At 40.5% G+C, this 16,674-nt stretch overlaps 1 protein-coding gene across 3 annotated transcripts in view; it reads left to right on the forward strand.

Moving 5' to 3' along the window:
• gfra4a (GDNF family receptor alpha 4a) overlaps positions 1–16,674 on the forward strand; it is a 188,973-nt gene that overhangs the window by 132,840 nt on the left and 39,459 nt on the right. Inside the window, exon 1 of one of the 3 annotated variants that reach the window (XM_058616172.1) lies at positions 12,838–12,906. The exons of the other annotated variants lie outside the window; for them this stretch is intronic. The gene's annotated coding sequence lies outside the window, so the exon portion shown is untranslated. Of the gene's footprint in view, positions 1–12,837; positions 12,907–16,674 lie in introns of those variants that run through there. 3 annotated transcript variants of the gene reach the window in all.

Here is a 16,674-nt window from a genome sequence, read left to right on the forward strand (position 1 = left end):
AAACTAAAGTTCACAATCGGAAATGTACCCTACATTTTCTGACACGACTGCAGCAATCATGAACAGAAGACGGAAGAGGAACAGTTTTCAGTCTTTTTTCTGCCAATATTTTGACTAATTTAAGTTGAAATAGTCACACATTATACTGTATATGTTTATTTTTATTTATTTTTTTTACGGTATACTGTGTGGGGAGGAGTGGACTTGAGGACGCGAGCAGTGACAGTGAAGAACTGCAGAGACGACAGGAAGAAGCCATTGTTTCCTCATTAAGACCAAGGTCTTTTCTGCCCTGACAGTGAAATGATGCTGCAGATGGACTCACGCACGCTTCAGTGTGTGTGTGTCTCTCTCTCTCTTTAGGGCCTTTTCTGTCATAAACACTGACCTTGTCAGGACCTGTCGTCCTGATGGAGACCACAACCTGGTCCTAATGAGGCAGAACCTCATTTTATGAGGAACTGGTTCAGTTAAGGACTAAGTTTTGAGTTTTGAGTTTTGAGTTTTGGTTATGGTTAAGGTTAGGGACAAGGTTTGTTTAGTCCGTCCAAACGAATGGACGACAATGTGGTGTCCTAGAAGAAAAAAGACATTTTGGCTGGTCCACACAACTTTAATAAGATTAAGACCTGGTTTAAGGGTTAGAATTGGGTCTAGGTTAAGTGTTAGGCACTTAGTTATGATGGTTAAGGTTAGGGTAAAGGGATAGGAAATGCATTATGTATATGGGTGTCCACACAAAGTATGCAACACCAGCATATGTGTGTGTGTGTGTGTATACCTGGTATTCCTTATGTTGTGGGGACCTAAATCTGTTTACAGTCACATTATGGGGACAAAAATCAAGTCCCCATAATGTAAATCACTACATTTTAAGGTGAAGATATGTTTAAAGTTAGGGTCAGGGTTAGGATTAGGATTAGGCCAGTAGTAAATATGGTTAAGGGTTAGACTAAGTGTCCAGGAAATGAATGTAAGTCAATGCAATGTCCTCTGAAATCATGGGAACCAGTGTGTGTGTGTGTGTGTGTGTGTGTGTGTGTGTGTACAGCAGCCACTTCAAATTGCCTCTCACACAAAAAAGAGCCGAGCTGCTCATTTGTGTCCGACTTCATCTGTCTCTGCAGGTTTTGTGTAACATTTGTGTGTGTGTGTGTGTTGGGGGGGCGTGTGCGTAAACACACAGCATTGCAAGGCTGACCGCTGACCACTGACTCGGGTCTGGACTGTATCAGATCAGCTCGGCCCCCGTCACTCTGTCACTGTTCCTCATTAAAAAGACGCCTCGGGCGTTAGCGCTCTCCTCCGCGTGACGCGTTAACACAAAATCCCCTCCACTGCCGTGAACGGCAACACAATAACGAACCCTGTCTGTGTAGCACTTTTCAAAACAAGATTACAAAGGGCTTTACCGGGGGTTTGAGGCAAAGGTGCGAGGCAATTTAAATGTAAACGCTGTGTGAAATAATATGGCGAAATGGAAATAATGATACAACGAGGCAAGGAAGTGTTATTTGTTGAGCGCTTTTCAGACACAGAGGCGGGGTTTAAGGTGCTGCTCAGGAACGTGTCAAACATGTGGCCCGCAGGCCAGAACTGGCGATTAGAATCTGTGATGTGTACGTTGCAATGCGCTTGTGTAAATGGTAAATTTAGGCATAATGTTGTTGAAATTTCACTTATTTTTCTCAAGAAATGTCATGTTTTGTGAAAAGATAGAAAACAAGTTCAGAGTTCTTGTTTATCGGTTATTATTTTATTATTTTACTTGGTCTGGCCCACTTGAGAAACAGAAATCAACACAAAGTTAAAGATTACAATTCAGTCCAATCAAACTAATTTAAATGATGAAAGAAATGACGATTAAAAGTGTTAAAATAAGTAATAGGATTAAAAAAAAATCAAAAATATTACAGTCTTAAACGGGTAAGGGTAAACATACAACATTACATACAACATCTGTATGTAATGCAATACAGATACATAATTACAAGATGTTTAATGTAAAATCTACATGTTTACAAAGATTCTTTGATGAAAATTTAACAAAGGATCTGAGATTGTACGTCTATCTTACTTAAAAAGCGGCATAACAAAATAATTTAAGGAATTTATTCAAGCACAACCTCACCAATAAAACATTTCGCATGGTACTTTTAATTGATTAAAGCAAGACTGAATAACATGTGTTAGTTGTATTTCAAGAGAAGAGTTTAATGTCAAATATTGAAGGTTTTTGGCAAAAAAAAGAACGGCGTCAAACAAAAGATTTAAATTTCAGAGTCGGTCTTTGTACAGAACTCGGCTGCAGCAGCAGCAGCAGCAGCAGCAGCCAGAAGATTCAAAAACCATAATCTGCTCATGCAGAATGATGAACGGGTGAGAGTGAGAGTCGGAGAGAGAGGATCTGTCAATACGTATTATCGTTTCATCCTGATCTCATGGAGCATAAACGCTCTCCCAGCTTAGATAAGGAGCGGACGCAGAAAAGCCACCGGTGCGTCTTCTAATCCGCTGCCGTCTATAACGGAGCATCAGCTCACCTCCTCGCTCTGCACGGGTCATTTCCTGACGAGTAAGTGACCGCAGAGTTCTGCCGAGCGCTAACATCAAAGTCTTGTTATTTTTTTTTTATCTTTTTCAAAATGACGCCATTAATTAGCATGCACCCAGTCATTAATGTAGAGCAAAAAACACGTCACTGAACAACTGAGTCCATTTCAAGGTTAGTTTTACTTGTTATTCTCTGTGTCTGATGTTTGCTGACCCGAATCCGGCAGGTTACAACGTCCATCTGGAGTAAAAGACTCTAATTGGACGGTAGACAGTGCATTTACAGCAGAGGCTGGTCATCGACATGTCCTCGTCCCGTCCCCTCGTGCCCCGGGCCAACGTGTAACAACAAGAGACCGACAAACACCTGACAACAGAGACAAAGAAGTCTAACACGGGCCGTCACGGCAACGCAGTCCAGTAAACACAGTCAGGTCAATTTTAAGATCCTGGAAAACCATGTTAGCTCACTGATGACCTCACAACCACACACGCACATCAATATAAACAACAATCACATTCAAATGTGTGTATAAAAAGGCTTGAATGGAAAATAAATGCTAAAAAGAACTAGATTTAAGATTCTGTAAAACCATGTTAGGTGACAGATGACCCCGAAAAAGAAACACTAAAAAGAAGCTGAGGAAACACACGACTTTTCCTCTTTACCTTCCCACCTTCCCACCTTCATACCTACCTACCTTTGTACCTACCTACCTTAATTCGTACCTAACTACCTAGTGCTGTGTGTAGATTAGGAGGCTCAAACTAAAGTTATGTAAATACATGAATAAAGATAATTACTTAGATTAATTTCACCTGAATTTCACCTGTCAGAAAATGAATAAATCTGCGCGTTACTGTGTGAATGAATGGAATGATCAAGTGTCATATTTACTGTAATTAGCTGATATTAATGTTCGTTCATTTACAGGATTAAATTCAATTTGGACTCATAGATGCTGTGCAAGTCTGTAAAAGACATATTAAAAAAACCGGGCTGAGTAATGATGCACAGTGTTCATCTTTTGCAGACGGGTCTATTGTAAAGTTGCTGAATTACCAATTGAATTACAAAAACTCTAAAGCCTTTGCTGGAGAAAAAGAGGCCGATTCAGCACCATGGACAGAGCCCAGACTGAGACCAGCTGTGAGTGACCTGCTAGTGCACGTCAATACCAAATAATCAATACACTGTTTATCCCATTGGCCATGTGTCACATCGTCATTCACACAGCGATGTTTTTATTGACGTTCTAATCGATTGATTGATTTCTGGTGGAAAAAAAGAGATATTTTTTGGAAAAAAATGTAGTTTAAGGCCGCAAGAACAACGCCCACGTTCGTCACCTTATCTGCCTGTTATTTTCTTAATTAACTAATCAATCAACAAGTCCATTAAGTTCATAAAATGTCTCACAAAAGTGGAAAAAAATGACATTTACACTTCCGCCAGATGTCTTCGGTTTGACATTTATGTCTAAGCATATGTCAGAAAATGAAAGATGTTCAATTTGCCGCCATTAATGCCAGTTAAAGAAGCTGAATGAGACTTTGTGACGAATTGTCAAAATAGTTATTTTCAGAAAAGAACTGGTGACGCTAAACACGTCACTCCAGATTTCTCTTCTGTTCACACGCTCTGTTGCTTTGTTGTGAAGCGTCGCTGGCAGAGCCGCCGGGATTTTTATTCTTAGATTCAGTCAATGGCACAGTTTACGCCGTTTATCATCCAATTTCTTTTTTTTTTAGTTTGTGACAACTTTTGTGAGTCACTGACGAAAGTGCAATGCAATTACAATAGCAAAAGCTCGCTGACACATCGCAAACTCTAATCAGAACTCTCGATATGTGACAGTAAACTTTCTAAATGTTCTAATAGATCCCTTATGTCTATTTAAGACTTATCTGCACCCATAGTCAATTTAATAGGTACGGAGGAAAACCCAATAAAAGTTTGATCGTGTTGTGTATTCAGAGATGGTCTTCCCTTCCTTGTAAGAAGGGGTTATTTGAGTTTCTGTTGCCTTTCTATCATGTTGAGCCAGTCTGCACATCCTCCTCTGACCTCTGACCTCTGACATCGACGAGACATTTTCTCCCGGAGAACCACTGCTCACTTGATATTTTTTTGGGAAAAAAAAGAGAGAAAATATTAGTAGATCAGCAGTTTACTGAAATACTCCACAATGCAACATCCAAGCCATGTTCAAAGTCATACCTTTTTTCCCTCATTTTGATGCTCAGTTTGAAGTTCTGCAGGTTATCTTCTCAATGTCTTCATGTCTGAATGCACTGAGTAGCTGCAAACCTCAATAACAGTTGTGTTAGCCCAGATCAGGGGTGCCCAGCCTTTTTTTTTTTTAAATCAAGATCTACTTTAAAGGTTTCTAGTCTATCAAGAGCTACTGGTTCACGTAGCCATCGCTTGCCGACAGCAGTTTCAATGACATAATTACAATGTACGCAAGAAACCGACACATCCAGATATATTTGAAAAAGTATTTTTTGAGTTGCTGAAACATGGCAACTTACAGTATTTCATTTTTCTACCTAGATTCTTTGCTAGTTTTTTGTAGTCATGGTAGTAGGAGCTGGTTGCAAGTCCTAGTCTCAGTCTCTGTCACTGTGGATCTGGCACAATGTAAAGTATGGATTGGGCCCAAAAGAAACAGCCCGACCCGATGAACTGTAATTATGAGCCTGAGCCCGATTTTAAACCCGACTTTTTTTAATAAGTGGGACGTTATAACCAATATTGTAGGTTTGCGAAAGAAAGCCAGAGACGAGACTGAGAGTGAGCGGATTTTACGAGCATCATTGAATGCATCACCAGCTGAGCAGCAACAGCGTGACTTTTTAGGGTTGTCGGTCCAGACCTTGAGCACACAGATGTGGCTCGGGCAGAGATTCTAAACTCTACCTGACAGCCATGATGGAGAGAGAAAAAGCGAAAAATATGACCAAATATTTAATTTAATTTACCATTGTCAAGGCTACATCTTGCAATTGACTGAGAATTAGTCCGCGATCGACTGGTTGGGCATCCAGGCACTGGATTCAGGTTTTGTTTTCAGCTAAACTTTGTGACCCTGTGATTATAAGATGATTCTTGTACATTGAGGACACTTATGCACACAATTCATTCACTAACCCCTCACCCTAACATTAACTGTCTTATTCTAACCCTGAACTGAATCGCAACCCAAACCTAATTCTAATCCTAACCCCAAAATCAAGTTTTGACCCTGATTTTTTCGGCCTAAAATGGTCGTCACGTTTCAAAGATTCTTTATTCTTTATTCTTTATGCAGCAAGTGAGTCAAATAAGACTGCATCTGTACATGAGAAATGAAAACTGCATGTGTGTGTGTGCTTTGTATGGTGTGTGTTACAATCGGATTGTGTGTGTGTGTGTGTGTGAAGCTATTGCAGCATGTGTATTTAAAGAGAGCGAGTGAGAAATATGGAGATTAAATGCTTAAATTTTTCATAAAGCTTCCTTCGGCGCTCACTTCAGACTTTATAGCCCTTTGTCTTCGGCAGGCAGTGAGGAAAGAAGAATGCGCCGGAATAAAAAAGATCATTAGAGGAACGTGGCAGAACGCTGTGACAGAAAACAGCAATGTAACACAGTGAAAATGTGGCAAAGTCAGTAGGAGCAATCGCAGCAGTTGGGGAGCGAGGAGAAGGAAAACAACACCAGCAGGCTGTGCATTCAAACCTCTGCGTATGGATTACTCTGCACATTTTGTATTTTTAGCCTGGTGAGGCAGATTCATAGTGAAGAAACATCTGTTTGTTTTCATGTAGACAAACGTCGGGGCGCTGGTGTCCCAGATAACTTCCTCTGTGTTTGTGTGTGAAAACTGGGGAAGCTGGTGGTGCATCTGCCGCATCTGTGAAGCTGCAGTAGGGTATTTTTCCCTCCGTGTGGGCAGAGGTCAGTGCAGGTCAGGCCAGGTTAGTGCAGCAGGACGTCACAGAGAGGTCGAAGTTCACAAGTGACCAAAGACGAGGCGTGATTTTCAACTTATTTTCCACATGAGCGTGAACCGTTGACCTGCACATGTGGTTTATTGGAAGGTGGGCGATTGGTGGGATTCTTCTTGCTCACTCTTATTAAGCTTGGCTATAGTTTGGGGCCACAGGAAGTGGACATTTTGTGCCAGGTCACAGGGATTCACACTAATCTCCCTTCCTCTGAAAGATGTAAGCCAAGGTCCTGGGATTTTGAGCTTCATATTTAGTAGAAGTCAAATTCTTGTTGTGAAATAATAGACTATTATAATAGTAAATGGTCTTTAATTTAGTAGATAATCAGATGGGCAGATACATTTATCAAAGGAATTGCACCACTACATGTCGCAGTTGTTACTAATTCAATTTAAGTTAAAAAGTGATCAAGACATGAAGGGACGGCTGAGGCCCGAGGGTTTCTTAGAACTTTTGGAACTTGTGGCACTCGATAGCATTTGGCTCCAACATCGTCATGTTTACTTGCACAAATTTGTGTCTCCGTTGCAAGAAAATTACATTTGTGAATGGGCCATTAGTGTCCGACAAAGTGATTCGATTTTTAATGTCAACGTTTCCCTCTGGAGTCTCTCAATCATAGTTCTTCAACACACGATGGCATCCATCTTGTCCCATTTCGAGTCAAATCGACGATGAAGCGGTGCGTGCTTTAGATCGAGGCTGACGTTTGATTGACAGTGGGTGTCTCACACTGCAACCTGTTGTTCCTCCTGCCCACTGTTAGTTCCACTCCACTGTTCTTCCCGAGCTCCAACCTCTCATCCAAAATATGGTTTCCAAGATGTTCTGGACAAACTGCAAAAACCAAGGGGTGATTTCAGACTAATGACATAGGGACAATGGTATCTGTTTTATCTGCACAGGTTGTTATCTTTTAGTCTCTTTAGTCTCGAATTAGCCATTCAGGGGTGATTTGCAGCCAAGCACACGTCTGACTGGTTGAGTTCTGGTTGGGGGCAAATTATATCTTTCCGCTACTACTTCTTCTTTGGTGTTTTACGGCACTTGGCATCAGTAATGTTGCATTACTGCCTTCTTCTCTTATCGCCGTCCCATTAAAGTCTCGCAATAGGTTATCTATCGTGATGTGATACCGCGAAAGAGCACTGAGTTTGAAAGCAAAAGTCTCAACTATTTAAGAAGCGTTGTCCTAAGAGCAAGATCAGGGAGATGAGATTTCTCTGCTTTGTGGTTCGGCCTGTCTTTATGTGACTAAATGAGACAATCGAGCGTTGACCTGCTGTTCCATCACATTGAAAGAAGCCATTTGCGGTGATTCAAATGCTTGGGTAAAAAAATGTCCCGAGGGGCCTCCTCCTTTTAGCAGTGTTCCAAAGAGGAGGCATAGGAGGAGATCACTGGGCAGACCCACAACCCACTGGTGTAATTACATCTCCCAGCAGGGAATCCAGTACTTTAGAATCCCATAAGGAAAATTAGAGGATGGGTGGGTGGCTCACTTCACTCCCGCTGCCACCCCAACCCACAGCGAGGCAGATGGCTGGGTGCAAAGGTTGACTCTGCACTCGTCTTTGACTCTTTCTGAGACTGAAATAAGTTCAAGCAAAATGCCAGCAGTGTTTCCTTCAGTCCCTGTCGTGTTTTAAGTATTTTTCTTTTAAGCCTACCCTTGTCCCCGGGCCTTTACTGAGAAGAAGGGGTTGCGTCCAATATCTCCAGACATTACAGCCAATCAGCAATAATGGCCGCAAGTGTCAAATCCACTGTGCTCAGGATTTAAAGGTCAGAATGACAAGACCCAGACAACAGATCAAACAAATAGCTTTGTTTCCCCAGATTGTTCTCTAACTGGGAAAATTGGCAGCAATTACATCTGAACTGACATTTGGTCACTTTTATCAAGTCTCTGGATTTAGTGGCTGAGAGAAAATTCAACCAAACATCCCCACCGCGTCCGTCGCCTCCCAACAGAGCATTTAACAAACAAACCAATGATATGGAATGTATTTTCTGTGCCTACAGCAGTTATTAAGCCTCTTTTCTGTCCCAGTCCATCTCACCAGAGACAAATAATAGATGTGAACACCTGTTCTGCTCTGTCAGCCTGGGCAGCACATTAATACAACTGAAGACGGGAATAATAGGGTGTCATGTTGACAACCTGTTGTTCTATGGTCAGGATCATTGTCATCTTGTACGACGCCCTTCCTCTTGCCTCTTGGCATGGTACGACAGGGTGCAGCTGGCGGGGTACATGTGGTTCAGTGTTTTGTCAGCTAAACCCACTAATTGGCTCTGGGACCATGTTTTAGCAAAGACAACTTGATCGGGACCAGGTGGATCTCACTTATGCTAATGGTGTTTCAACAATTACAAATCTGTTCAGAAATGTTCAGGCCAACCTTTAGAGGAACTCAGTGAATCCGTCTACCACAGTAACTAAGGCTGGCTGATAATATTGTCTTTGAACAGAGAATATAAACAGTTTCATTCAAATATATGGTTCCACGATTAGATAAGATCAGACTGAAGCATCAGTTAATCCTGAAATTAAACATGGAGCTGAAGTATACTGTAAACTCTACTTTGTTTTATGTGATTGTGATGTTTATCGTAATTGTTCTGACTTTGTTATCAGCTGGTATGCAAGTCAAATTTCAGACTTAACTGTCTGACAATTCAGTTATCAATTAGTCAATCTATTCATTATAATACTTAGTGCACATCATAAATCTGCAGTTTGATTGTTGTTGGCATTGATGTTTTTATTTGACATTTCAAATGATGGAGATGGATGTTAAACACGGCCAGATCTCAACAGCCATTGAGAATTATTGTGTTGGCCTAAAACCACTTGACCAGATCATCATGTATTTGCTAATGCAGTTTTTTTTTTTTTTTTGCTTGAAATAGGTGAAAACACAAAATATTACACTACAGGAGCCACCCAGTGGAGCTGGTCCACATTTAGCTGTCCTAATTAATAAAATATCTCTAAAATTCTGCAGCTGGCAGCCAATTAGCTTAGCTCTTAAATACAGTGAAGTGAGGATTAATGTGAAGAGCTAACTGCACACACTTTGACATGGACAGATCTCTGCTAATGTAGTGTTTTTTGCCAGGAGTAGATTAAAACACAAATGCTTCTGCAGTGACTTGGCTTTGAGAATGGCTTGCAGTCCTTTTTCATTCATGTCTGTCCCTTTCTTTCTCCTCATTTCACACAAAATCTTCACAACTAGCCCCAGTGAGCGGCTAGTTATCTACCAATGTCTATATATCAAGTTAAAAACTGTCCTATAAAACATACAAAACCAATAATATCTACTTTAATGTTAAACGATCAAGGTGGGTTAGCTATTCCCTGCCTTTTTTCCCCAGCTAATCTAAGCTAACTAGTTGCTAGCTTCAGCTTCATATTGAACAGATAGATGTAAAATTTAATTGGAGCTAATGTTGCCTTCGAATTGGGTCGCGTTTACTCTGTTTATTTGTACACACTGAGTTGTGAAGTTGTGAATAAAGCTGTGCTACTAGCAGGCTAAAGAGGTAGTAGTTACATGGGATGTTAAGCTAACACAAAGGCCCCTAGCATGCTTGTTTTACAGCTAACTGAGTTTTACTAAAGAGCTAGCTGATGCTTATTGCTATTGGTTGAGTTTGAGTGTTTGTTTAGCATCTACATGTTTACTTCTATGCAGACTCTGGTTACATCACCACAGATGGCAGTGCCTGTATCTGGGATATTTGGGTTCTGTATTGAAATATCAGTCAGTTCACCTTTCATTCAGCACAAAGCTCACTTTATCGCAGAAAAGCTTTCATGACAGTCAACGCTGATTTATTTTGACAAGTTGTTTTGAAACTCTCGAGTGCTTGTGCATAAAAGGAGGAAGTCAAACCTATTTCTTCATTGAGGATAATTTTGTTTTGGCATCCTAATACACAAAAATGTGCAGTGAAAGGGAAATGCTCGAAGAAGAGCTCATGTCCCTTGACTGAAGAAAAATTGCAATATTCGAATGCAAAGAAAAGGTCACCATTCAAATTTTCCCTGTGAGAGTGAACAAGTTGTCAGCATAAATTACTAATCCATCAAAAGTAAAGCACAGTGTACAGTTCAGTTTCGCTGACTCATGTCTCCGCTGTCTGGGATTTTCAGTCGTTCAAATCAGCTGAAACGGAAAAGGTAGAAAACAGACAGGAAGTGTAATAAAGGGTGAAAGGAAGTAAATAAAGAGATGACAGGAAAAGATAAAGCATTCAATTAGAATGGCACTCAGTAGAGAGTAAAGGCTGAGCAATCCTACACATGTTTGTGTTGTACAACTGCACAAATTTAGCAACAACAGCCCATTAAAGTTTAATTATATTAAATCCAGCATGTGCTTTTATCCTAACAAACTCTAATGGGTTTTCCCAAAGCCATCAAGATTGGTGGAAAATCATTTCTATGTAAATTCCTGCTCACAAATAAACCAACGTAGCTTTATTGAGTGTATTCACAAGTAATGTTCAGTTATCTGTAATTTGATTATCCACTTTAACTGTGATGACATTTACTGTATGTCAACAAAGGGTTCTTTCACACCTGTTTCCATGTCACTAAACAAGTCTAAGTCCTCTGCATAAAGACAAACTATGTTCAAACCTCCACTGCGGAGATGCAATTTGTCACATTTCTACTTGAATTAATGAATGAGTTAGGTTAAAAAATTCTAATTGTAATTGTTAGAGTTGGAGTAAGCAACATGTTTTTAGTTGTTGTTGCCGTCAGTTTTGTTGGTATTGACCAATATTTGCTTACTTACCTCCTGTAGCCTTGGGGAAATTCAAATTCTTATGTCTCTGGATACACTGGATTGGATACACTGGATACTCTGGATTGGTTTTTTTAAATAGTAAAAACAGTTTTCAGGCCTCAAACACACCCTCTCATTCCCAATTGCAGTGGTGTCGCTGTGTTGCTCTGGAAACAGCTGCGGGATGGTATTGACTTACTCTGGGATGGATTAGTCACCGAGGAATCCGGGAAAGAAATTAGCATTCTGCATCACGGCCCGAGTGGTCTCTTGGTTCCCCTCCAAATTTCATCATGTTTTGCTGAATCAATGAGACAGAGCGAAAGGACCCGTCGCAGCACATTTGCAGGACCAGTAATTGTCCAGAGAAGTCTCGCTGAAAAGAGAATTTATGGTAATGTGTCTGAGTAGTTTTCTTTTTTTTCTGTGCGATTGTGTGCATGAGTGGATTGTTAAGCGATTGTTTCTTTTAGAACAATAACTTGTGTGTTTTTTTGTTTTGCCTTTATGAGACGAATGTTGGGGTTTTTGTGTGTGTGTGTGTGTGTGTATTGGCCACGCTGCCGGGGAACAGTGAGGGTGTTATTAGTGGCTGTGAAAACCCAGACAGCAGCAGTGCATGAGAAACCCCGGCAGACACAGTGAGTCATCTTGGTTAAAAAGTGTTTTGGGAGGCGCAGTTAGCTAATAAGGACCTGCTATATACAGTCACAAACGCACAGTCCCCCTGTGACTCGGTCAAAGATTTGACAATCTGTCCAATAGCTTCTTATATTTCATAGGATTCATGCATGTATGGTTTGGTAACAGACGGCTGGAGAGACGTAATGAACAGATCAGGGACGCAGAAACCAAACAGAATGGATCGACTTCACAAATAACATCTTGGTTAGTTCAGTCGATGTTTTGTGAAGTCAGCTGGAACTTTGAGTCGAAGGGTTGCTGCGTGGACCGAAGTGATTGTGTTTCATAAAAATCACTGTAAAGCGAGTTGTTCCTCTTTTATTTACGAGGCTCAGTTTTCTTCAGATATGATGTTTTGCAAACAAAGTTTACAGAGCAGAAGTCACTGTCGAGCTGGAGAATACAGTAATATTGTATCAGATGGAGAGAATTTAGCTAAATATGAGCCGCATCCTTGATTTTCAGTCATTTGCTGCCCTGATTTCTAAAAACAATCAGCATAGACACAGACTAAAACATATTGGTCGACCTCTAATCTCAAGATTGTCATGAGGAAATAATCTCAAATTTGGCGCATGGACTTGATTATGTACAGATTAGACTGTGGTCGTCAACAGAGATGGCAAAAGAACTCAAATATTGACATAAATTGACATAAAAGTACATGTTTAAAAGGCCAGGCTGTTCCTGTTTGTGCAGTTTTAGCGCCCCCTTGTGACGAGTTCATTAATACTGTTTAGTTTTAATCAGGCATGTTTGTGGCCACCTAAATCTAGGACCCATGCCTCTATTTGATGGAAAGAAAACAGGATTTTGTTCAAGTTCTCCCTCTGAATTGTTAAATCACTACGTGTGCGTGCATTACCAAGTAAGTGTCTTAATATGAAGACTTATTAGTGATCATAGGTTGTTTATGTGTGTTAAGAATGATGCTAACTGTAGTATTTTGAACTTTATTCATATTATGACCTCAGCTAATTTGCATGGCACAGAAGAGACATCTGCATGTAATATGTGAAAAATTAGTTCTTCACTCTTTAAAGTTAAAAAAAAAGTAGATTAAAACACTTCCTTAACACCCTCTGAAGCACTGAATTGTTATTATTTTGTTGTTCATCTGGAAGTGTTTCAATTGTGTTGCCTACAAAAGTGAAATGAAAGGAGAGTTAAAACCCTAAATCGATGCCCGGTGGCTGCAGAGAAGTTTGGATTTTAAGGGCGAGGTGGAGAAAATGTGGAGGTGGTTTTCCGTCGCCATCACTGCGCCTCAACATTTGTTGACATTTTGAGAATAAATGAACCGGTAAATACATTTTGCCAGTGCTTGTAGTTATGGCGGCGAAAGTGAAGCCAATAATGTGTCGTTTTCACTTTGTCCAGGGTTTTAGGCTGATGGTCTATGGGTGTATCGGGCTTTTCTAGACCCACAGAGCCTGACTTTAAGTACATTATTCAGCAGATATAAACGCATCCTCCTCTGTTTTCTTCATCTCTGCCTGACGACAGTAAATCTGCACAACTGTGACTGCTTTCAAGTCAGATCCCCGAGCCGTCAACAAAGCAGTGATTTAATGCTAATTTAAACGGTCCTGCACACACTTTGTTAAATGTGCTGCAAATTTTGTCCCCGGTTTTGTTTTGCGTTTAGCGGCGAGAATTGAAGCAGAAACTGCCGAATGTTGCAGGACTGAAAAGTTAATTTGGTTCCTGTCTCAAAAAACAAGCCCAAAAACCCTCCTCCTCCTCCTCCTCCCTTTTTTTTCTTCTGGAAACAGCGTCTTTAATTTCAGAACCGGCTCTTTGAAGCGTGTCAAGTGTGTTTGTGAGAGAGTGAGGGAGGAAAAGGAAGGCAAACAGTGACAGAGATGAGAGGGAAAGGATGACAGGAGCAGACAGGAAATCAGAGGAACGAAAACAAAGAGGGGAGGAAAGGGAGGAAAAAAAACAAGCGAGTGAGAGAGAGAAATAGATTATTTACCTCGGTGGGGAAAACCGGGGGGTGTATAGGATGGAACGAATTTGAATGACAAGGCAACTGATTTCTCCTAATTGGTTTCGACTGTCTCTCTTTGAACTGCTGATGCGCCGCCGCTCTGTTTCCAGGCAAACAGTTATCTCTCACGATCTGGAGTGCCGCCTAATTTCTCCGACAAATATCAAAACCCCTCCATCCACAGTGGATTAGTTACATTTTAATAAGATTTACACTGCAGCTGCTCGGCTCCGCTCACCGACGGCTTTCTCTTTGCCTCGAGGCCGAGGGGAAGAGCCGAGACCAGGCTTTTAAGTTCCACTCTGCTCCACCTTTCATATCAGCACACACACACACACACACTTATCTGTTCCCACCTGCAGTTCCACAGAAGACACAGACGAAGGAAAGTGACTCAAAAACACGCTTAAATGTTTTTTTCCGTAAACAAAGTAAAAAGGAGCTACCACAGGGTGAGATGATTTATTTTGTTTGTTTGTTTTGCTCCAAGCAAAAGAAGAAATCTGACATAAGGCAGGGCCGGCACAAGCCTTTATGGGGCCCTGGGCACCACCATGGCACCGGTGCTTGACTATTATTGATAATTATTGATTGAAAAAAGGTCATTTATATTTACTTATTTGAACAAATATGACACAATTTAGCCTTATTTTGGTCATATTTCCATATATACTTTTTTGTTTTTCATCTTGTTCTGTGTATTGTGAAGTGACACGTGGTAAAAGAGAGGCAGATATTATGAGATTTGTTCTTCTTTCTTCTCCTTTTCATTCTTTTGGAAATAAATTGGATTGTTTTATATGTTTAACTTTTAAATGAATGAAATTAACAATCAAACAAAATCAAATTTACATGAAATCAATTTGTTTTATTATTTTTCCAACACTAGAGGGCAGTAAAATCACAAACGTGTCCTAGTATTGATTTTGCGCTTTCATATTTGAAGTGAAACACTTAAGTGTGGTGATACTGAACTTCGATTAACACGTAAACCCTTTCACTTTCGATGTCTGGCAGTTTTTCAGGGTAAACAGCCGCTTAGTTCACTTTCTCCGCCATCACACAATAAATGCTCGCCCTGGTTGCTTTACTTTACATTAAGAAAGTACCAGGTTCTAAGACGTTATGGTGGAGAGAAATGGCTCGGCAGACTAAGTGGAGCCTGTCAGGATCAGTGAAGGTGAGCTCTTCACTCGAGTGGCAGATGCTTGCTCTCAATAATATCCAGAAAAAGAAAACCCAGCATCCACAGCAACAACCAGACTTTTTATTGACGGATGAGATGACTTCCCTGAAAGGTTAAGACGTCTCCCACTGGGCACGTGACAGTCAGACTCCCTTCCTTTCCCCCCCCCCCCCTCCTCCCTCTCAAGTGCGGCGCGTTTCAGCTCGAGGATGAAAATGTGATTCCAGAGATGCTGTAGCACATTCACTTTTATCTGATCATCCCCTAAAGTCCCGTCACCCGGGGAGAAGCACTTTGAGCTGCAGCTTTGAGTCACACACACACACACGTAGAGAAGTCTGACAGCATATGTTTTTTTTTTACCACGTGCGTCTTTATTCGGATGCTGCTCTTGATTCCGCTTGATTGAGTCACCGTAATGGAATCAGATTTGATTTAGCTTTAATTGCTGAGACATGTCGCCGCACACGGCGTCTCATCAGGTGCTAAACGACGCAGGAACGCTTCAAGACATGACGTCTGTGAATGTGTCATGATGTCATGCAAATAAGAAATAAGTCCTTCTTACTTATTTAAGATAAGATCAGGTAAGATGACTTGAATTAGATAGACAGGATTATTCAAGGCTCCTTAGTGTCATTTTTCATTGTGTACTTAAGATAAAGCAAATTAAGAATAGTGCAGATTAAAATCAGATTGCGACGTGAAACATGTAAAACCTTTAAAACTCAGGTCAAATACTGTAATGTAAGATAAAATAACATGAATTAAAGTCATGTCAATTAAGATAAGATCAGTTTACATCAGATTGGCGAAGATAAGCGTTTACTGTCCCTCTCTTGAGTGCATTTTGTCTTCATTTCATTAAACACAACTTGTTATCTAGTTAACAAGTAACAGATAAATGTCAAGTAATATTGAACTGTAACTCACACAACCTCCTCATCATCTTGTGTAGTTTGTAAATATATTTTAAATACTAAACAATGCAAAACAAAAGATTTCAGTAGCTTTAAGTTAAAAAAAGGCAACTTATTCCACCTTCTCTGACTGTATTTAGTATGTTCTGTAATCTACTTAAAACTTTCACACGTTTATTCACAACACTGTACTTGAAACTAGCGTTGTTCGTCATGTTATTGACATTTCACTGGAATCACCAGCGTTTGCTTCAGGCTCAGACTCTCTACTGTAGTTCTGTGTGAGTTTGAGATCATAAACTTTGGAGTAAAGGCAGGTCATTCACTGTCACTCACTTTGACGGTCAGTTTGGTCCACACTGAGAAGAATTCTGACTTTTTAAAGATATTAAATCATCTGATCGGATGCAACTAAAAGTCGTTTAACTGCTCCTATCACCATCATGATATCCTGGATATTTTTAGATTTTATGGCTGTAAAATAAATGTTCAATTAAGAATTACGGTACCAAGAAGCCGACGTCGCAAACGTGTGGC

The sequence above is a fragment of the Solea solea genome, chromosome 18 (genome assembly GCF_958295425.1).
Source record: "Solea solea chromosome 18, fSolSol10.1, whole genome shotgun sequence".
Classification (NCBI taxonomy): domain Eukaryota; kingdom Metazoa; phylum Chordata; class Actinopteri; order Pleuronectiformes; family Soleidae; genus Solea; species Solea solea.